The sequence below is a fragment of the Oryx dammah genome, unplaced genomic scaffold (genome assembly GCF_014754425.2).
Source record: "Oryx dammah isolate SB20612 unplaced genomic scaffold, SCBI_Odam_1.1 HiC_scaffold_2, whole genome shotgun sequence".
In the NCBI taxonomy this organism is placed as follows: Eukaryota; Metazoa; Chordata; class Mammalia; order Artiodactyla; family Bovidae; genus Oryx; species Oryx dammah.
Genome location: NW_024070186.1, coordinates 170,125,196 through 170,148,091, shown reverse-complemented (window position 1 = coordinate 170,148,091; position 22,896 = coordinate 170,125,196). Strand labels below are relative to the sequence as shown.

The 22,896-nt window shown below is 39.4% G+C and overlaps 1 protein-coding gene across 4 annotated transcripts in view; it reads right to left on the bottom strand.

Annotated features, from left to right (window-relative positions):
• MRTFB (myocardin related transcription factor B) overlaps window positions 1–22,896 on the bottom strand; it is a 292,145-nt gene that overhangs the window by 144,324 nt on the left and 124,925 nt on the right. The gene's annotated exons all lie outside the window — the stretch shown is intronic.

Here is a 22,896-nt window from a genome sequence, read left to right as displayed (position 1 = left end):
TCACTTAACCAGTGATCTACCTAGTGACTTCCCTGGTGGCTGAGCCGGTAAAAATGTCTGCCTACAATGCGGGAGACCCGGGTTCGATCCCTGGGTCGGGAGGATCCCCTGGAGAAGGAAGTGGCAACCCACTCCATTACTCTTGCTTGGAAAATCCCAGGGACAGAGGAGCCTCACAGGCTACAGTCCATGGGGTTGCAAAGAGTTGGACACGACTGAGCGACTTCACTTTCACTCATGACTGAGCAACTTCACTCTCACTTTCTTTACTTAGTGAAGTAAATCACTGGGCTTCCCTGGTAGTTCAGTCCGTAATAATCTGCCTGCAGTGCTGGAGACCTGGGTTCGATCCCTGGGTCAGGACAATCTCCTGGAGAAGGAAACAGCAACCCACTCCAGTATTCTCGCCTGGAAAAGACTGTGGATAGAGAAGCCTGGCAGGCATGTCCATGGGGTCACAACAGTCAGACACAACTTAGCAACCACACCACCACCACCACCACCACTTAACCTCTCAGGGATCTGGTTTTCTAATTCAAAAAATGAAAATGACAAACAAAGGAAAGGGAAGAATATCTACTACATTTCTACTCAGTCTGAAACTAAGTTTGCTCTACACTCTCCTTAATTTTGCTCTCATGCCCTCCCTGTGGGTAGGTATTACTCTCATTTTACAGATGAGGAAATCAAAGCTTGGAAAAATGAAGCAAATGGACAGATTCACATAAAAGCCAGGACTGCGACTTTAAAGCCCATGTACCTTCTACAATAACACGACATTTATGTGCCAAAGCGCAGTAAGTTGGAGCAAATAATTGGGAGAGACAGATGCTGTTGGGGGAGAAGGCAGTGGTGCGGAGGAGGGAGAGGCAGCTGTGGAATGCTCCATGTGCACAGTTCTTTACACACACACTGAAGGTCCAGAGCCTCAGGCACTGTGCTGGGCACCTGGGTTCCGTGACCTCTGTGCATACACCTTGTCGAGCAGGCAGTTATGACACAAGAGCGTTGGATAGAAGCCAGTGGCCTCATCTGCTTCAGGGCAGATGAAGGAAACTCTTTCCTCTTACTGTTCCACTTTAGGAAACCCTGAAGGTGTAGCCGGAATTAAACTTTAGAGCAGAAGAAAATGAAATCTAAAGCGGTAGATGTACTGCACATAAACAGGACATGTTTTTGACATCAGGTTATAACTTTTTCAAATAAACAACTTCTAAGCAGGGTTTTCATTTGTAGTGGTTAAATTTTTATGTGCAACTATTAAATACATAGCAGAAATGTACTATAAATATACCGAATACTGACAATACACTGTATAGAAAAAGTTACGTAACTGCTCTTCTGTGCTTCAAGTGGCTGTTGTAGCTGTAAAAATGCCAACATAGTGATTTATTTTTTAACTTGTTTACTGCAGACGTGTTTCAAATGACCAGAACATGGAGCAAAGTGCATACTTAACACTCTCCAAAGTGATGCATTCTGAAGTACTGTACCTAACATTTATGTAAAGAGTTTTTCTGAAATATTCATTATAATCTATGTATACATAAAAATTTGAATTAGCAAATGTTTAAAATACATGTGGCTTTTAAATCACTATATAAGAAGACAGAAAAAGCCAGATCATTTTATTTGTTCCACAAGTAAAACAGCCAAAACCCAAATCTTTTTAGCTTGAACAACTGCATTTTCCAAGTTGATCCAAAATGAATGATTCTCATAGAATAAGAACTGATTGGAGGATTAATTTTAAGCTGAGATGATTTCCACATTTATCAAACACTAAGCTAAAAACAAACTCTAGTTTTGTTGAACCATAAATTGGCATTTGATTTAAAAGCTAAGAAGTAAATATTTATAAACAGATTAAACAAATGTTTTACTTAACAGATAAAAAATATATACTGTACTCCTATTTCTAAGTTCTATAAGGCAGGGAGGTGAGGTGTGAGGGGAAGGAAGAAGAGGAGAGAGAAAGAGAAAAACAGAAAGAAAAGGGACGAGTAAGGGCCCCTCCTCCTTTTAGGAGGGCGGTCGTTTTTTTGCTGTTTTCTAAGCTCTTCTTGATATCAGAACTCAGTAGAATTTGAATTTCAATTTAAGCAAAGATATTAAACAAAATATTGCAAAATATTAATACATGAAAAAAGATGAAGCTTAATTTACTTGTCCAAGCTATCTTGACTAGTTTAGTAGCATAGCTGGGAACCACGAGTCCTCTGTACAAGTCCTCTAACTTATAATCCAGTTCTCAGAAGAGCAATCCTCTTGTCTGAGGCAACCACACTAGATATTAGGTAAAATGAAAAACTCAGTTAACAGAGGAAATCATTACAACTGATATACATAAATCGTAAGACATTTTCTTTCAGTTGGAGTGCAGAAAGACCCATGTGTTTGCCAGTCTTCCAATATAGAGTCAAGGCCGTCTCTCTGTAGATGTCAGCTCTCTGGCATAAACCACCACTGTCTATGACTCCTAGTTTCCATTTACTTAAAGTAGAACAAAAATTTAAAGGATTTTGAGCACAGTGTCTGTCTATATTTTTACAGTTCTGAAGCCAACTTAGTTTCTTGCCCACACTCAATTTAACAGTTAAGTATTAAGTTAACATGGCTTTGTGGGCCCAGACATTTAACATTTTTGCATGCACAGTTCATCAGTTTACATAATATTTGGTTAAACTACATAATTATGATTACTACTACTACTGGAATAAACATATTTAAGAATAAACACAGCTGACTTTGGTTAGCACGTAACTTAATAATTAGTGAGGGCAGAAATCCATCACTAGACTTCAGTGTCACCTTCTCAACACGCCCACACAGGAGTGGGAGAAGGCTGCCCATCCCACAAGTTGAGCAAGAGGAAGATGGATAAGGCAGGTTCAACCACGAAACATTTTTAAACTGATGTTGATGCCAAGGGCACCTCATACTGGAAACTTGGTCTTTTCAAGGTTTCTGGAATCTGTTAATACAAATTACTTCTTAGATATTACTTCATTACTGTCTAACTTTATGCAAAATGTGTTAATACTGCACTCTGAGACAACAGTTCAGAGTACAAACCAAATGAAAGTTAATATTCAGTTTTGCAACAGCATTCTAGCAGATAGTATAATTTTACCTAAGTTTCTGATGCCATTGTTAAATACAAAATGATCTATTCTCACTGTAGCATGGTCCTTTCAAAATTGTTGTGAATTCTTCTCTCCATTAAACACTTCAGCATACATCAAAAAACTGCAGTTTCAAACAGCTGTGAAACAACAGTTGTAGATAAGTGTTTTTTGTGGTTGTTGAGATATAATTCACATACTATAAAATCCATCATTTTAATGTGTACAATTTAATGATCTTTAGCAGTCACAAGGTGTGTAACCATCACTATCTAATTTCAGAACATCTCATGATATCTAAAAGAGACCCCACCCCCGTTAGTAGTCACCTCCTAAATCCCCCTTCTCCCCGAAGCCTTTGGTACCACTAATCCACTTTCTTATCTCTATGTACTTGCCTATATTCTAGACATTTCATTTAAACAGTTTTATGTCCTTTCTAATCTAGATGCCTTTTGTTTCTTTTCTTGCATTATTTCCCTGGCTAGACACTGTCCAATGCTGAGCAGAAGTGGCAAGAGTGGATATCCTTTCTCGTTCCTAACCCAAGTGCGAAGCGTTCGGTCTCTCACCATTAGTATGCTTGCTGCTAGCTGTAGGTGTTTCACAGATGCCCTTTATCAGGTTGGAAACACCCTCTTGTATTCCCAGTGTTTTGGGTGTTTTAATCACGAAACAATGTTAGATTTTGTCAAATGCTTTTTCTGTGTTTATTAAGATAATTGTGGGTCCCTCCCTCTTTATTCTGCTATATAGTGTCTAACACTGATTTTTAGATGTTAAATAAATGTTGCATTCTTGTGATAAATCCCACTTGTCATGGTATACAATCCTTTTTATAAGCTGCTGGATTTGGGTTGCTATAACCCTTATTTACAAGAGGTATAGTCTGTGATTTTCTTTTCATGTGCTCTGTCTGGTTTTGGCATCAATGTAATATCGGCCTCAAAGAATGAGTTAAATATTCCCTTATCTTCTATTTTTTGGAAGAGTTTACGAAAAATTGGAATTAATTCTTTAAACTGGTGAAGCCATCTGGTTCTGGGCTTTCCCTTTTGGCAAGTTGTATCATCACTAATTCAATTTATTTGCTACAGGTCTACTCAGATTTTCTAATTCATCATGAATCAGTTCTGGCAGTTTGCATCTTTCTAAAAATTGGTCCATTTCATCTGAGTTACTTAATTTGTTGACATTTCACTGTTCACAGTATCCCCTTAAAATTCTTTTTATTTCGTAATGTTAGTAGTAATGTTCCCACTTTCATTCCTGATTCTGGTAATTTGAATTTTTCCTCTTTTTTTCTTAGTCTAACTAAAGATTCGTCCCTTTTTTCAAAAAACTCTAATCAAAACCCAGCTTTTGGTTTCACTGATTTTTTTCTATTATTTATTTTCTCTATTATTTATTTCTATTCTAAATTTTATTACTTCCTTCCTCCTGCCTGCCTTAGGTTTAGTTTGTTCTTCTCTGGTTTTATTAAGGTGGAAAGCTAGGTTATTGATTTTAGTTATTTTGATAAGATATTCTTATCTAAAAAAATTATCTAGAAAAAAAATTATCTAGAAAATTAAGGGGGAAATTAGAAAACTAGAAAAGAGAGTTATCTAGAAAAGTTCTAAACTTTTCACAAAGTGATATAATATGCATCTTAATGCACAGTAACCACACTCATAAATTAAAAAAAAACACTTATTATTATGTTCAAACTAGTTAAGGTTAAACATTCCCAGAATCATTTCTACAATACTGGAGTATAATTTCAGACATTACAACCACACTATATGGATACCTTGCCTTCTTCAGAACATACCCAATGAGGAAAACATCTCATTCCTCCACAAACAGTCCTTTGTACCTCAGAATTCTATCACAAGCTCCTTTCTTGTACTGAAAGGAAACCATCACTGTGGCAGGTTGTATTTTCAAAAGGAAGACATGACACTATCTTCATTCCTACGTCTTCTTATTACAACGTGACTCTGGCATCCCTCCTATCAAAAGGTGAGGCCTAAGCTGCTTCTGCTTGTATTTAGGCTAGTCTGTGCTATAGGGTAAGGGGTGTTGCTGCTGCTGCTAAGTCACATAAGATTAGGTCATAATAGATCTGCCTAGGTCTCTTAGAATACTCATCTTTGGAGCTGCTGAGTTGCCCTGAAGCTGCTATATGGTGAGGAAGCCAAAACTAGCCCATGAAGAACATATACCAGCCCTAAAATGAGGTGAAGAGACAGAAATGCCTGGGTAGCCCCCAGCTATTTCAGTCACCTTCCCTTGCTGTTGTATTTTCAGCCACTGTCTGACTGCAACCAAACCAGAGACCAAACCACAACTGCCCAGCTGAACCCTCCTCAAATCCCCTACCCATAGAAGATAATAAGTAACTACTGTGGGTTTCAGTCAGTAAGTTTCGGGTGATGTGTTACATAACAATTTTAACTGGAGTATCTACTCTAGGTAACATGTACTCCTTAATCCAGGGTCTATACTTGGCACCAGGAAGAGAAAATTCAATTAATTTTTGAACAGTGGAAATACTAAAAAATTCATAGATCATTCTCAGTGTTCTGTGTGCTTGCTATCAATTCATTTGACAGTGTTAATTTTTTTTAATTAAAAAAAATTTTATTGGGACAATGTTATTTTAAATCACAGTTTCCCTTTTCACAACTCTGGTCAACTAGCATGAACTAACTAAAAGATAGCTTATCTACATTTTCTTAATTATGAGACCCAGAACTGAATCCAGTCTTCCAATGAAGGTACACATGAACTGCTGAAAAATGAAGACTATTTCACTCACTGGTGAGGCTTTTATTAATTTGGTGTGAATTTATACATATGAACCTTAACAAAATCCTTTTCTGCAGGGAATGGTATCCTACAGGATATCAGTTCAGAGTTAAGGTTCTAGAGTTAGATATGGAGACAAAATTCAGCAATATCACTAAGAAGCTATATAACCTTGAGCAAGGTGTATTAACTCAATAAAGCTTAATTCTTTCATTTATAAACAGGTCACAGGACCCTAGTTTAAATTAATGAGATTATGATAAAGTTTAAATGTCAGCATATAAGTAGCTACTATTATAATGGTTTCTCCAATCATCCTCTTCCTATTTAACTGATTTTTTGCTTGTTTTAATTCAAGGTCAGAGTCCCACAATTATCTCTATTAAAAAAGCTCTTCTTGCTTCATTTATTTATGATCTTTTAAACAAATAACCATTAATAGAAGATGTAATGGAAGAAAACACCCATTAACAATAGCAATGAAAAAGATAAAATATCTAGAAATAAATGTAACTGGGGATGTAAAAAATCTTTATAAGGAAAATGTTAACACATTACTGAAGAACTGCAATGAAGACTTGAAGAACTACAGTATATTATATTCTTGGACAGGAAGACAATATCACATAGATATCTGCCTAATTCAACTTATAAAATTTAAATGATTGAACTAAAAGAACAAAAAGGATCATTTTTCCTTTGAAGTGGAGTAGGGAACCTGAGCAAGCTAATGCTAAAGCCCTACGGAAAAGGAAAGAAAAAAAGGAAGAAGTTGCCTGGAAACCCACTGAAAGAGAGGCAAGAGTGCTGCTACTAGCCTTAGCAAATATGCAAATATATTATGAAACCTCAATGATTAAAACAGTATGACATTAGTATCTGAAGTGAGAGACAGAAAGACATGATACTGAAAAGAAGGTCTAAAACTTGATACATCTTTTTTGGGGCTCCAAAAATCAATGCAGATGGTGACTGCAGCCATGAAATTAAAAGACGCTTACTCCTTGCAAGAAAAGTTATGACCAACCTAGATAGCATATTCAAAAGCAGAGACATTACTTTGCCAACAAAGGTCCATCTAGTCAAGGTTATGGCTTTTCCAGTGGTCATGTATGGATGTGAGAGTTGGACTGTGAAGAAAGCTGAGTGCCGAAGAATTGATGCTTTTGAACTGTGGTGTTGGAGAAGGCTCTTGAGAGTCCCTTGGACTGCAAGGAGATCCAACCAGTCCATTCTGAAGGAGATCAGCCCTGGGATTTCTTTGGAAGGAATGATGCTAAAGCTGAAACTCCAGTACTTTGGCCACCTCATGCGAAGAGTTGACTCACTGGAAAAGACTGATGCTGGGGGGGGTTGGGGGTAGGAGGAGAAGGGGATGACAGAGGATGAGATGGCTGGATGGCATCAGTGACTCGATGGACGTGAATCTGAGTGAACTCCGGGAGTTGGTGATGGACAGGGAGGCCTGGTGTGCCGTGATTCATGGGGTCGCAAAGAGTCGGACACGGCTGAGCGCCTGGACAGAACTGGACTGATGCATGGACATTTAGTCTATAACAGCACTGGAATTGCAAATTCAGAGCTTAAAAGATGGACTTTTTGAAGACAGGGGGGAGAAAAACTTAACATAGTTCAGCAGGATAAATCGCTCATGAATCAGAGATTTAAAGGTTAAAAAAGAGATCATAAAGGTTATAAAAGAAAATTTATTTCTTTGTCATTGCCATTTCTTTGCCAGTGCCTTTGCCTCTCCATTGTCTTGGAGTGGGGGAGACCTATCACTCCAACTCCTGAAGCCACAGAAAAAGATGAATAAATTATATAATTATATATGGTGGCTCAGATGGTAAAGAATCTGCCTGCAATGGGGAAGACCTGGGTTCAATCCCTGGGTTGGGAAGATCTCCTGGAGGAGGGCATGAGAATCCACTCCAGCATTCCTGCCTAGAGAATCCCATGGACAGAGGAGCCTGGCTGTCTTCAGTCCATGGGGTCCACAAAGTGTCAGACACGACTGAACAACTAAATATATGCATATGTATTTATATGTATATTCATATCAATGTCTACATGCCAGGAAAACCATAAACAAGATCAAAAGTGATCAAAATGACATACCAGGAAGTCTGTATTTGCAACTTATCACACAAAGGAATAAGCTCCTATAAACAGAAAAGATCAATAATCAAAAATTTTTAATGAGCAAAGGATATGAGTAAAGCTCACAGAAAAGGAATGTTCTTTTAAAATATGACAAGATGCTCAACCCTCCTCACAAAGAAAGAAATGTTAAAACTACCACAGGAAACCATTTTCATTTAGACTGGCAAAATTCTGAACGTTTAATAACACAGATTGGTGAGACTGGGCCTTACCTCATAAATTAGAAGGATATAAAGTGATATAACCTTTATGGATAAAATTTGTCAGCACCTATTAAGATTACAAATATACAAACTCTTTGATCCAGCAATTTATCTTCTGGGAATTTACATGTTCAAGATGTAACTGTAGGTGGGACTTTCAGAAAGGCAGAGAAAAGAGCTCAGAAAGTCCTCTCCCCAAAGGCAATGACAAAACAAGACAACATAGCCAAACATAACCTTTTCAAAACTCCAGAAACTAACCAAAGGCATATAACAAGTGCAGAACTATTTATTCAATAAAAAAAACCTACTGAATCTTCGTTAAAAAAAAAAAGAATTCTGTGGCATTTTGCAAATCACATATCAGGTAGCAAACTGGTTGATCCAGAATGTAAAGGACTCTTAAAATTCAAAATACAAGACAAAAATTCCAATTTAAAAATGGGCAAAAGATTTGAATAAGCATTTCATTAAAGAGGATATACAAATGTCTGATAAACACATGAAAATATGCTCAGTATCATCAGTCATTTGCACAGGGAAGTGCAATTAAAACCACAATGAGATAGCCCTTGACACCCACTAGAATGGCTATAATAAAAAAGACAATTAAAAGTGTTGGAAAGGGAGTGGAGAAACAGGAACGTTCACACAGCGCTGGTGAGAATGTAAAATGATACAGCTACTTTGAAAACCCACTTGGCATTTTCTTAAAGTGTTAAATAAAATTTCATTATGATCAAGCAACTCCACTCCTAGTTATCTATCCAAAAGAAATGAAAACATAAAATCTACACAAAAATTTATAAACATACATTCATAGCAGCATTGTTCATATAGCTCAAAACCATAAACAACTTAAATGTCCATTAATTAGTGAACGGATTAACCAAATGTGATATACACTCCAGTGGAATATTATTCAGCCACCAAAAAGAAAGCAACACTGATATAATATGAACAAAACTAAAAAACATTATGCTACTTGAAAGAAGACGGATGCCAAAGACCACATGTTGCATGATTCCATTTACATGAAATCTCCAGAAAAAGCAAATCTGTAGAGGCAGAAAACAGACTAGTGGTTTTCCAGGGTTGGAGGTGGGAAGAGGGATTAACTGTAAATGGGCAAAGGTTTCTTTCTGGTGTGATGAAATGTAAAATCAGATTGTAGTGATGGCTGCCTGATTCTGTAAATTTACCAAAATCCATTAAGTTTTACTCTTTTAAATGAGTGAATCTTAAGGTATGTAAATGATACCTCAATAAGGCTGCTTTTAAAAAGATACTATAATCTGTGTGTGAATGCTTATAGGAGCTTTATTCATAAGTCTAAAAAACTGGAAACAATCCAAAGCCCTTCGGTTTGGACAGAATAAAACACGGTGGTGCATGCGTATCATGTGATACCACTGGGCAGTAACAGGGATGAGCAACACCCTCTGTAACAAGAAGGCTGAGCCTCAGCAGCATCATGTTAAGTTGAAGAAGCCACCTTCAGAGACTTCTGTACAGGGACACTGTGGGAAGTACAGACAGCAGACCCCTGGCTGGCAGAGATGGGTTGGTAACAAAGAGGAAGCCAAGGGAGTTTGGGGGAGATGGAGCTGTTGTGTATCTTGATTATGGGTGAGGTTACACAACCCTATATATCTGTCAAAAATCAGAACTGTATGTCAAAACCAGTGACTGTGGGACTGGCCTGGTGGTCCAGTGGCTAAGAATCTGCCTGTTAATACAGGGGACATGGGTTCAATTCCTTGTCCAGGAACTAAGATCTCAAGTGCCTTGGAGCAACTATTAAGCCCATGAGCCGCAATGAGCCTGAATGCAGCAACTACTGAAATCCAAGCACACAGAGCCTGTGCTATGCAGCATGAAAAGCCTCACAATGAGAAGCCCACAGACTGCAACTAGAGAGTAGCCCCTGCTTGTTGCAACTAGAAAAAGTCCAAGTGCAGCAACGAAGACCCAGGGCAGTCCTAAATAAATAAATACTTTTTAAAAAAGTGTTATCACGTGAATATTAAAAATAAATTTAAAACAATGATATTGTATTTGTTGCACATGATTTTTAATAGCACCCAATTAGAAACAACTCCAGTCATGGTCAATAGGAAATGAGTTAAATTATTGTACACCCAAACAAAATATTAATGCTACACTGTTATAGGAAAGAATGAGGAAGCTCTCACAATACTGACATGGAAAGATATATGATTTATTGGTAAGTGAAACAGTGAACTAGAAAAAGAGAAGAAGAAGAATATAAATATATTCAGTTTTGCTAAACTGAAACTCTGAATGAAGACACAAGAAAGCAGTAGAACCATTTTCAACTGAGTGAGTGTGAATGGGGTGTGCAATAGGGTGACTGCTGTCAGAGGGGAGAGCAGATGTTAGTAATGTTTTATTATTATCTTTGAACTTTGCTGTTGTTTAGTTGCTAAGTGTATCTGACTTTTTTGCAACTCCATGGACTGTAGCCTGTCAGACTTCTCTGTCTGTGGGACTTCCCAGGCAAGAATACTGGATGGAGCAGGTTGCCAATTCCTTCTCCAGGAATGTCTGAAGACGTGAATGGTAAAAAGGAAACAAATTAACACAAATATCAGTTTTGAATATTGTTCCTTCTTCTAATATATACACACTCAATGTTGTGCCATCTGAAATTTGTTTGCCTATTGTATATTCATCTTGGTCAATGATTAAAATCAAAACTGAAGAGAACTAGGGAAATCCTTACAATAAATTAATAAAAACCTTTCTTAAACTGATGTTAATCCATTACTACACACTATCCTAACTTCAGGAATTATGTGAAGCACAACTGTGGATGAGTTACTTAACTTCCCTAAACCTCTTTGTAAAATGGGTGTAAATGAAATCTCTCTTCAGTTCAGTTGCCCGGTCGTGTCTGCTTCTCCGCGACCCCATGGACTGCAGCACACCAGGCCTCCCTGTCCATCACCAACTCCCGGAGTTGACTTTAACTCATGTCCATTGAGTCGGGGAGCAAATTAAATGTGGCAGTAGCGGTCAAGTGCTTGGAATCAAGGCTGGCACTGAGCAGGCATTCAATAATTGCACACTGGCTTTGTTTTTAGTTATGGCTGGTTCCTGGCTGATGTACTCACTTAACTGTCACAGTGTTCAGCCCACATTTCACGAGAGACCTGTCACCCAAGACCTGTGATGGTGAAAGCTGCCTGGGTTCAAATTTCACCTCTGAAATTTTCTAGCTGGAGGACAAACCACTTAAACTTCCAAAGCCTCGGGATCTTTAAAAATGGAGTGACAAAGGTACTTATTTCACAGGATTAAAAGGAGAATTGAACGGATTTGAGGTGCAGAGCAGAGCTTTGAGCACATATTAAGTGGTCAACAAATATTAGCAACTCCTGGTCCCCTAATGCAATTATTGTGGGAATTTTGTAAAAACTGCATGTTAAACCTCATTTCTAGCTTGTCTTGACCTTCTCGTACTTCAAATTTCCAAGCAAAAAAGAGTTTATTCCTACCGAATGTTGTGACACACACACAAAAACATTCTGATGAATAAATGATAATACGGTTTTTAAATTTCCCTAACAGGCATACACAAGCTAGCTCTAAAAGTAATGGAGGTTGAAATCAATATTCATATTTTGTACTGTTTTCTCTAATATTTGGGATTTAACAGGTTTTGGACTTCTAGATATTTGGCATGATAACATGGCTATATATAAGGGTTGTTCTGAAAAAAACAAAAACCTAGGTACCCAAACTAATTTCAGTGATTATAAGAATTTACCAAGTTTTTTTAAAGTACAATTAATAAAATAAAAATGCTCTATATACTTTTTATTTCTTATAACCTTGTTATCTCTTCAGCTTTTTCCTAAAGTAGCCAAAAAAGTTTTCAGGATTTTGAATGTAGTCCTTGAAAGTAACTGTTTAGGGTTACAATCTCTGTACTGGAAATGACTAAACCAATGAAGGGGAAGGAGCTCAGGTTTCTGTGTTCCATAAGCTCTTTGTTTTTCAAGCAGCATCATTTTAATTATTTCCTATAAATACATCAATGTCCTTAAGAAAAAATATTTTTCAGATAAAGACTAAAAACCTTTGATCTTCACTTGGAACACGACAGAAATGACCTCAGCATATTACAACCTTCTAAAACAGATTTAGTGCATGAAAACTCATTTGCCAAATGAGAAAGGCAACTACTTACATGGGATTACTAATCAAATTATTTTCAGAAGAAAAAGACTATCAGATGAGCAACAACAGAGTATTTTTAGAGAATTCTAGGAGATCTTGGCTGACATAACCATTCTCTCTTTGCCAAGCCAGGATTTCCATTTAACTTTGGGTAGGAATTAAGACTTCATTTCAAATGAGAGAGGGCCCTAAGTATTTCAAATACTTGGAGCCCCAAGTATTATCCCCAATGGAATTCTGACCATGAAGCAAAGATGGTCTTTCCAGAAGGGCTGGGCAGAGGGTGATGTAACACGATATGTCAGAGGATGTGCCCATGCAGCCATTCATACACTCACCCCTCAGGTAGGCTAGAGGCAGCCGCCCCCACCAACCTATCCAAGGTGTCACACAGAGGGCCAGACACCCCTATTAGCATGACATCCAGCTCCCTCTCCTTAGAACAAAGCACTGGTAAAGACTGTCAGCCTTAAATGGCCTTTGAGGCTGCAGGCAAGTGACTCCAGACAGGTCTTTATATGATCTAGGCAATTCCACCAGGTGACTGGAACAAGGAATTCCAACAGGACAAAACAAAAGGCAGATTTCTCAGTTTTGAACAACTCAGCCCCATGCACATCACTGAAGTACTCAACACACTTGTCTGCAGCCTCAAGTGCAGTACTTGGGTACAATCTCAAAAATGACAGAATTATCTCAGTTCATTTCCAAGGCAACCATTCAGTATCACAGTAATATTGTGATATTGAAGAAGCTGAAGTTGAATGGTTCTTTGAAGACATTCTAGAACCAACACCAAAAAAAAGATGTCCTTTCATCACAGGGGACTGGAGTGCAAAAGTAGGAAGTCAAGAAACACTGGAGTAATAGGCAAGTTTGGCCTTGGAGTACAAAATGAAGCAGGGCAAAGGCTAACAGAGTTTTGTCAAGAGAACACACTGATCTTAGCAAACACCCTCTTTGAACAACACAAGCAAAGACTCTACACATGGATATCACCAGATGGTCAACACCAAAATCGGATAGACTGTATCTTTTGCAGCCAATGACAGAGAAGCTCTATGGAGTCAGCAAAAACAAGACCTGGAGCTGACCATGGCTCAGATCATGAGCTCTTTATTGCAAAAATCAGGCTTAAACTGAAGAAAATAAGGTAAACCACCAGGCCATTCAGGTATGACCTAAATCAAATGCTTTATGATTATACAGTGGAGGTGAAGGATAGATTCAAGGGATTAGATCTGATAGAGTGCCTGAAGAACTATGGATGAGGTTCATAACATTGTACAGGAGGTGGTGACCAAAACCATCCAAAGAAAAAGAAATGCAAGAAAGCAAACTGGTTGTTTGAGGAGGCTTTACAAACAGTTGAGGAAAGAAAAGAAGCGGAAAGCAAGGGAGAAAGGGAAAGATATACCCATCTGAACGCGGAGTTCCAGAGAATAGTAAGGAGAGATAAGAAGGCCTTCCTAAATGAACAATGCAAACAAGGAAAGGAAAACAATAGAATGAGAAAGACTAGAAATCTCTTCAAGAAAATTGGAGGTATCAAGGAAACATTTCATGCAAGGATGGACAAGATAAAGGACAGAAACAGTAAGGACCCAACAGAATCAGAAAAGATGAGAAGAGGTGGCAAGAGAACATGAAGAACTATACAAAAAAAAGTCTTAATAACCAGGAATAATCACAATGGTGTGGTCCCTCACCTAGAGCCAGACATCCTGGAGTATGAAGTCAAGTGGGCCTTAGGAAGCATTACCACAAACAAAGCTAGTGAAGGTGATGAAATTTAAAAACTTAAAAGATGAGCTATTTAAAAACCTAGAAGATGATGCTGTTAAAGTGCTGCACTCAATATGTCAGCAAGTTTGGAAAACTTAGCAGTGGCCACAGGACTGAAAAAGGTCAGTTTTCATTCCAACCCCAAAGAAGGGCAAACTACTGTATAATTGTGCTCACTCTGGATGCTAGTAAGGTTATGCTCAAAATCCTTCAAGTTAGGCTTCAGCAGTACATGAATGGAGAACTTCTAGATATAAGCTGGATTTAGAAAAGGCAGAGAAACAAGCCAGAAATCAAACTGCCAACATTCACTGGATCATACAGAAAGCAAGGGAATTCCAGAAAAACATCTACTTCTGCTTCACTGACTACACTAAAGCCTTTGACTGTGTGCATCACAACAAACTATGGAAAATTCTTAAAGAAATGGGAATACCAGACCAACTTACCTGTCTCCTGAGAAACCTGTAGGTGGGTCAAGAAGCAACGGTTAGAATCTTAAATCCAACAACTGACTGGTTCAAATTAGGAAAGGAGTGTAACATTGTCACCCTATTTAACTTATATTTGAGAATACATCATGCAAAATGCCACACTGGTGAATCACAAGCTGGAATCAAGACTGCCAGGAGAAATATCAACAACCTTGTATATGCAGATGATACCACTCTAATGGCAGACAATGAGGAGGAACTAAAAGGCTAAAGATGAGGATGAAAGACAAGATTGAAAAAACTGGTTTAAAACTTAATATTCAAAAAACTGAGATCATGGCATCCAGTCCCATCAATTCATGGCAAACAGAAGGGGAAAAAGTGGAAGCAGTGACAGGTTTTACTTTTTTGGGCTCCAAAATCATTGTGAATGGTGACTGCAGTCATGAAATTAAAAGACGCTTGCTCCTTCAAAGAAAAGCTATGTCTAACCTAGACAAACTATTAAAAAGCAGATTCCACTTTGCCAACAAATGTCCCTATAGTCAAGGCTGTGATTTTTCCAGTAGTCATGTACGGGTGTGAGAGTTGGACTATAAAGAAAGCTGAGCGCTAAAGAATTGATGCTTTTGAATTGTGGTGTTGGAGAAGACTCTTGAGAGTCCCTTGGACTGCAAGGAGATCCAACCAGTACATCCTAAAGGAAATCAGTCCTGAATATTCATTAAGGACTGACGCTGAAGCTTAAACTCCAATTCTTTGGCCACCTAATGCGAAGAACGGACTCATTTGAAAAGACCCTGATGCTGTGAAAGATTGAGGGCAGGAGAAGGGAATGACAGAAAATGAGATGGTTGCATGGCATCACCAACTCAATGGACATGAGTCTGAGTAAACTCTAGGAGTTGGTGATGGACAGGTAGGCCTGGAGTGCTGCAGTCCATGGGGTCGCAGAGTCGGACACAACCGAGCAACTGAACTGAATACTTCAATAAAATTAAACATTCAGTTCTGCAATCACACCAGTCACATTTCAGGTGCTCAACAGACACATGAGACTCATTACTACTGGCCTAGCCACATGGAACAGAACATCCCCATCACTGCCCAAGTGCTCCTGGGCAGTGCTACTCTGTATCCTTTGGCATCGTGTAAATTTCTTTATAGTGAGTGTGAAAGAAAAAAAGATATTTTTTCGAAGGAAAAAAGATATTTCCACTTGGGGGGGGAACAGTTTTGGTGGGTTTTTTTTTTTTCATTCTGTATCTCTTTTAATAAGTTATTTTTTGAACACTGCAGAAACACCAGAAGCTTTGTGTTGTTTAATTGCTAACCCGTGTCCAACTTTCTGCAACCCCATGAACTGCAGCACGCCAGGTTTCCCTGTCCTTCACTATCTCCCAGAGTTTGCTAAAACTCATGTTCATTGAGTCAGTGATGCCGTCCAACCATCTCATCCTCTGTTGTCCCCTTCTCCTCCTGCCTTCAATCCTTCCTAGCATCAGGGTCTTTTCCAATGAGTTGGTTCTTCACATCAAGTAGCCAAAGTAATGGAGCTTCAGCTTCAGCATCAATCCTTCTAATGAATATTCAGGACTGATTTCCTTTAGGATGGATTGGCTGGATCTCCTTGCAGTCCAAGGGACTCTCAAGAGTCTTCTTCAACACCACAGTTCAAAAGCATCAATTCTTGGGTGCTCAAGCCTTCTTTATGGTCCAACTCTCATATCCATGACCTTTATTCTGCTAATTTTCTCTAAGCTATTTAATTCTTACTAATTCAGTTCTACTTAACAAGAGTTCAGATGCCACCAAAAGAAGGAAGACAATGTCATAATTTGAAGCATCGTGACATTGGTTTCACTCTGTAACATCTAAAAAAGGTTATGTTACTCATTCTCAGTAGAAGCAAGCACAATTGACAGAAATCCTCTGCAGTTTAGACAAACATTTAAATTGAAGGTTTTCTTCAAAAGAATAATAGCATTTAAAAATAGTATTCATTTTTTTCCAATTGAGCACAAAGTAGAGAAGAAAAACAAGCCTAAAGCTTAAAAAAAAAAAAAGTGCCATTTTAACTGAAAAAGAAAATGGCAATGCTAAGAACAAGTCTTGAAATGAAGGCTGTAACACCAAAAAATGAATGTTCATAACAACCAGTTCTTCAGGGCTTTCTCAGGTAATAGGAGTTTGAAGCATTTAGTGAGGTTTTAAAGAGAATAACATTTTAAATGAAAAGTTAATGAAAAGGTCTCCAGAAAAAAAAATACGGCACATATATAAGTTCGTAAGGAATATAAAGGTAAAACCACATACAGGAGACCCCAAGTCCCCTTTGAAAAACCATTAACTGCTGCTGGAAAATCGCAACCCCAGTCCCTGCAGGGATCCCCATCAGTATCCAGTGACCCATGAGGTCCCACGGGAGATCTAATCTGTGCCCTAAAAGTCCTCCTCAAAACCCTCCACAGCATCACATCCATCTACTTTCCTAACGCAACCACCAGACCCGAAATTCCAATCATAGCCATCGGCTGAAGGTTCTAACTACAGGGCCATCCACAATATATAAAGACAGAAAGCGACAGTAATTAGGACAGTGTAGAATTGACACAAGGATGTACTACAGACTGACGGAGTAGAGCCCATGTACACTGAGCAAACTAGATATAGGATAAAGTGGCATCACAAACCAGTTGGGGGAAAATAAACTCTGCAATCCAACACACAGATTCATGCAACTGTTTATATTCACATGGAAAACTGTTCCCTATCTTATCAGTTCAGTTCAGGGGCTCAGTTGTGTCTGACTCTTTGCAACTCCATGAATCGCATCACGCCAGGCCTCCCTGTCCATCACCAACTCCCAGAGTTTACCCAAACTCATGTCCACCGAGTGCGTGATGCCATTCAGCCATCTCATCCTCTGTCGTCCCCTTCTCCTCCTGCCCCCAATCCCTCCCAGCATCAGGGTCTTTTCCAATGAGTCAACTCTTTGCATGAGGTGGCCAAAGTATTGGAGTTTCAGCTTCAGCATCAGTCCTTCCAATGAACACCCAGGACTGATCTCCTTCAGAATGGACTAGTTGGATCTCCTTGCAGTCCAAGGGACTCTCAAGAGTCTTCTCCAACACCACACTTCAAAAGCATCAATTCTTCAGCACTCAGCTTTCTTCACAGTCCGACTCTCACATCCATACATGACCACTGGGAAAATCATAGCCTTGACTAGACAGAACTTTGTTGGCAAAGTAATGTCTCTGCTTTTGACTATGCTGTCTAGGTTGGTCATAACTTTTCTTCCAAGGAGTAAGCGTCTTTTAATTTCATGGCTGCAGTCACCATCTGCAGTGATTTGGGAGCCCCCCAAAATAAAGTATGACATTGTCTCTACTGTTTCCCCATCTATCTGCCATGAAGTGATGGGACCAGATGCCATTATCTTCGTTTTCTGAATGTTGAGCTTTAAGCCAACTTTTTCACTCTCCTCTTTCACTTTCATCAAGAGGCTTTTTAGTTCCTCTTCACTTTCTGCCATAAGGGTGGTGTCATCTGCATATCTGAGGTTATTGATATTTCTCCCGGCAATCTTGATTCCAGCTTGTGCTTTTTCCAGCCCAGCATTTCTCACGATGTACTCTGCATAGAAGTTAAATAAGCAAGGTGACAATATACACAGCCTTGATGTACTCCTTTTCCTCTTTGGAACCAGTCTGTTGTTCTATGTCCAGTTCTAACTGTTGCTTCCTGGCCTACATATAGGTTTCTCAAGAGGCAGGTCAGGTGGTCTGGTATGCCCATCTCTTTCAGAATTTTCCACAGTTTATTGTGATCCACACAGTCAAAAGCTTTGAGCATAGTCAATAAAGCAGAAATAGATGTTTTTCTGGAACTCTCTTGCTTTTTCCATGATCCAGCGGATGTTGGCAATTTGATCTCTGGTTCCTCTGCCTTTTCTAAAACCAGCTTGAACATCAGGAAGTTAATGGTTCACATATTGCTGAAGCCTGGCTTCGAGAGTTTTGAGCATTACTTTACTAGAGTGTGAGATGAGTGCAATTGTGTGGTAGTTTGAGCATTCTTTGGCATTGCCTTCCTTTGGGATTGGAATGAAAACGGACCTTTTCCAGTCCTGTGGCCACTGCTGAGTTTTCCAAATTTGCTGGCATATTGAGTGCAGCACTTTCACAGCATCATCTTTCAGGATTTGAAACAGCTCAACTGGAATGCCATCACCTCCACTAGCTTTGTTCGTAGTGATGCTTTCTCAGGCCCACTTGACTTCACATTCCAGGATGTCTGGCTCTACGTGAGTGATCACACCATCATGATTATCTGGGTTGTGAAGATCTTTTTTATACAGTTCTTCTGTGTATTCTTGCCATCTCTTCTTAATATCTTCTGCTTCTGTTAGGTCCAGACCATTTCTGTCCTTTATTGAGCCCATCTTTGCATGAAATGTTCCCTTGCTGCTGCTGCTGCTGCTGCTGCTAAGTCGCTTCAGTCGTGTCCGACTCTGTGCAACTCCATAGACGGCAGCTCATCAGGCTCCCCGGTCCCTGGGATTCTCCAGGCAAGAGTACTGGAGTGGGGTGCCATTTCCTTCTCCAGTGCATGAAAATGAAGTCGCTCAGTCATATCTAACTCTTAGCGACCCCATGGACTGCAGCCCACCAGGCTCCTCCATCCATAGGATTTTCCAGGCAAGAGTACTGGAATGGGGTGCCATTGGTATCTCTAATTTTCTTGAAGAGATCTCTAGTCTTTCCCATTCCGTTGTTTTCCACTATTTCTTTGCATTGATCGCTGAGGAAGGCTTTCTTATCTCTCCTTGCTATTCTTTGGAATTCTGCATTCAGTTGCTTATACCTTTCCTGTTCTCCTTTGCTTTTCACTTCTCTTCTTTCCAAAGCTATTTGTAAGGCCTCCTCAGACAGCCATTTTGCTTTTTTGCATTTCTTTTCCATGAGATGATCTTGATCCCTATCTCCTAACCCTATCTCATACCCACACACAAATAAATTCCATGTGTATTAGACTTACACTGAAGAGCAGAACTTTTGGAAGAAAATATGGTAGGATCTCTTTATGATCCCAAGGTACTCAGAGTACAGAGAGATTTATTAAATATGGTATTAAAGGGCACCAACCATAAATGAACAGACTAATAAGTATGACTTGACTAAAATGTAAAACTTAAACACAACAAAGCACACTGTAAATGAAGTGGAAAGATAAGCCACTGGCAGAACATATTTGAAATGCAAAATACCACCTAAGATAAATAGAATACATTAATAATTAAAGATATAAGGGGGGAAAAAAGCAACCCAATAGAAAGTCATACCAGTCACAAAAGATGTAACTGAAACAGCCAAATAAACATAAGAAATGATGCTCACACACACCAGAAATCAAGGAAATGCACACTTTGAAATTAGGAAAACTTCGAAAATCTGGCAATATCAGGGTTTGCAAGGATACAAAACAACAGGAACTCTCAGAGGGTGCTGTTGAGGGCTGAAGTCTGTACAACACTGGAGAATGATCTGGCAATAGCTAGTGAAGTCAAGGAGGCACATGCCCTGTGCACCAGCAATTCTACCTCTAGGTACAAACTTTAGAGAAGCTCTTAAATACGTACAAGGTAGCATGTTCACAGTAACATCACTTAGTAGCAAAGCATGAAAACTACCAAATTTCCACTGACAGAAAAGGAACAAACTATAGTATAATCCTAGAATACATATAGCAAAAAGGAAGAATTACTGGTACACACTCTACACAGATACATCTCAAAGGTAAATAAAAAAGCAAGTTGCAGAAATACATACACAGTATGATGATACCATACTGTACAAAGTTCAAGATCCACAAACATTGCTGATTAATACATATGTACACAATTAAGAAAGCTAAGCATGAGAATCATATACACCCACTGTAGGATGATGGTTCTCTGCAGAAGGAAAAAATAGCAGCTGGGAGGTTACACAGGGGACATCAAATATATGTGCAACACTTTATTTTATACGATTTTAAGCTTGTAATGTAAAGCAATGGTAGTAAAATGATATATTTTGACTAAAACTGTTCAAAGATCATATTATTCTCTATATTTTTCTGTATTCATGAAATATTTCAAAGCATAAAGTAACTGTATTTTAAAGAAATATTAAAAGAAGCAGACACTGAGATTTATCAAAACGGTTGTCTCCTGATATTGAGCCTCTTGCCATGCCCTCCTCCAGGAGATCTTCCCAACCCAGGGATTGAACCCAGATCTCCCACATTGTGGGTGGATTCTTTATCATCTGAGCCACCAGGGAAGCCAGGAATACTGAAGTAGGTAGCCTATCACTTCTCCAGGGGATCTTCCTGACCCAGGAATCAAACCAGAGTCTCCTGCATTCCCCAGCCAGATTCTTTATCAGCTGAGCTACCAGGGAAGCCCATGCTGGGAAAGACCCTGATGCTGGGAAAGACTGAGGGCAGGAGGAGAAGGGGATGACAGAGGACGAGATAGCTGGATGACACCACCGACTCAATGCACATGAGTTTGAGCAAACTCTGGGAGACAGTGAAGGACATGGAGGCCTGGTGTGCTGCAGTCCATGGGGTTGCAAAGAGTCGGACTTGACTGAGCAACTGAACAACATTAGCCTCTGGCCATGAATAACTTTTCTTCTTTCTTTCCAGGTCTTCTGTATTTTCTAAGTTTCTTCCCCCAAACCCAGATACTTCTAGTCCAGTTTACTCTATCTTACTCCGAAAACCAACACTATACTTTGTTGCTCCTTTGGCACAGAACTTGACATTGTAGTATGCACTGTCTCCTCCACTGGAATATGGGTTCTTGGAGGGTCCACCACACACATTCTCATTTTCACATAAATTATGTACTGAATGCCTACTATCACCAGATACTATGCCAGGAGCTACAGAAAGATAAATGAACAAAACATACACTGTTCCTTCCTCCATAGAGTTTAGTCTCAAAGAACAGAAACATTACATAAAGAAAAAAATAATTAAAATTGCGAGGAATACTATGAAGGAAAAGAAGAGGTGCCGTGGGACGACATAATAGAAAGGCCTAACAATCTACACTGGATCGGAGAAATAGGGACACGCCAGGAAGGGAGGGGTGGTAGGTCTCTGGGCAGTGTCTTTCCCACCAGCCTAAAGCAACGAGGGCAGGGTCGCTTCTGACCCATATCTGTGCCCATGATTTTCATGGTGCTTTAACAAATGCTTCCTGGTTGATTCTAAGACACCTCCTAGCAATCAACTCTAAGGCAGGAAAGAAGCCCTTAGGGGATGGCCCAAAAGGCAAAACAAGTGGTCATCTGAAGAGGCCAAACACAGCATGAGCCCACTGTGCAGTAACTCAACTCCTCACAAAGCACTTGCTACTATATATTCTCTCATCTTCCTCATCTGAAAGGCTAACCTTTCTTTTCATTCTCTCATCCATCCCCTTCCTTGCCCAGTTCCTTCATCCTCATTTACCCAACTCAATACATTTAAGTGGATTATGTGTGACAAGCTAAGTTTATGAAGATCCACATAAGCATAACCTCTGCCTAAAGGAGCTTTCCTTCTAGACAAGTGGATCAACTTAGGGTGACTATGTCCCCCAGGAGACATTTAACAATGTCTGAAGGCATTTTTGATTGTCACAGTGGGGCAGAGGGCAGTGGGGCATTACTGGTCTCTACAGGGATGACGCTGAACATCCTATATGATGATTACAATGACAGCCCCCTCCCCCAAACAAAGAATTATCTGGCCCAAATGTCAATAACGCCAAGGTAGAGAAACATGGTAGAGGCTACTGGGAACCATGTCTAGAAGTTGACTGCTCAAGCAGAACAAATGTCAGCAGATGATGGCCAGAGGCCAAATGGGTCAAGTGTCAGAGGCCTCAGAGAGTATTAAACACCAGGCCTTGGGTATATTAAAAAAAAAGAAAAAAAAGAGTCAATCATGCAGCAGTTAAGAAACCTGCTCCAGAGAATCAGCAACGTAATCACATCACAATGCAACAGGACAAGGCGTTCCACACCAAGGCGAGGAGGCTCCTAGTCTAGAACCAGGGGTAGAAAGGTTTCCTGGGAAGAGACATGTAATTCAAAACATGAAAAATAATGAGTTAGGATGGAATGGAAGGATGGAAGCAAGATC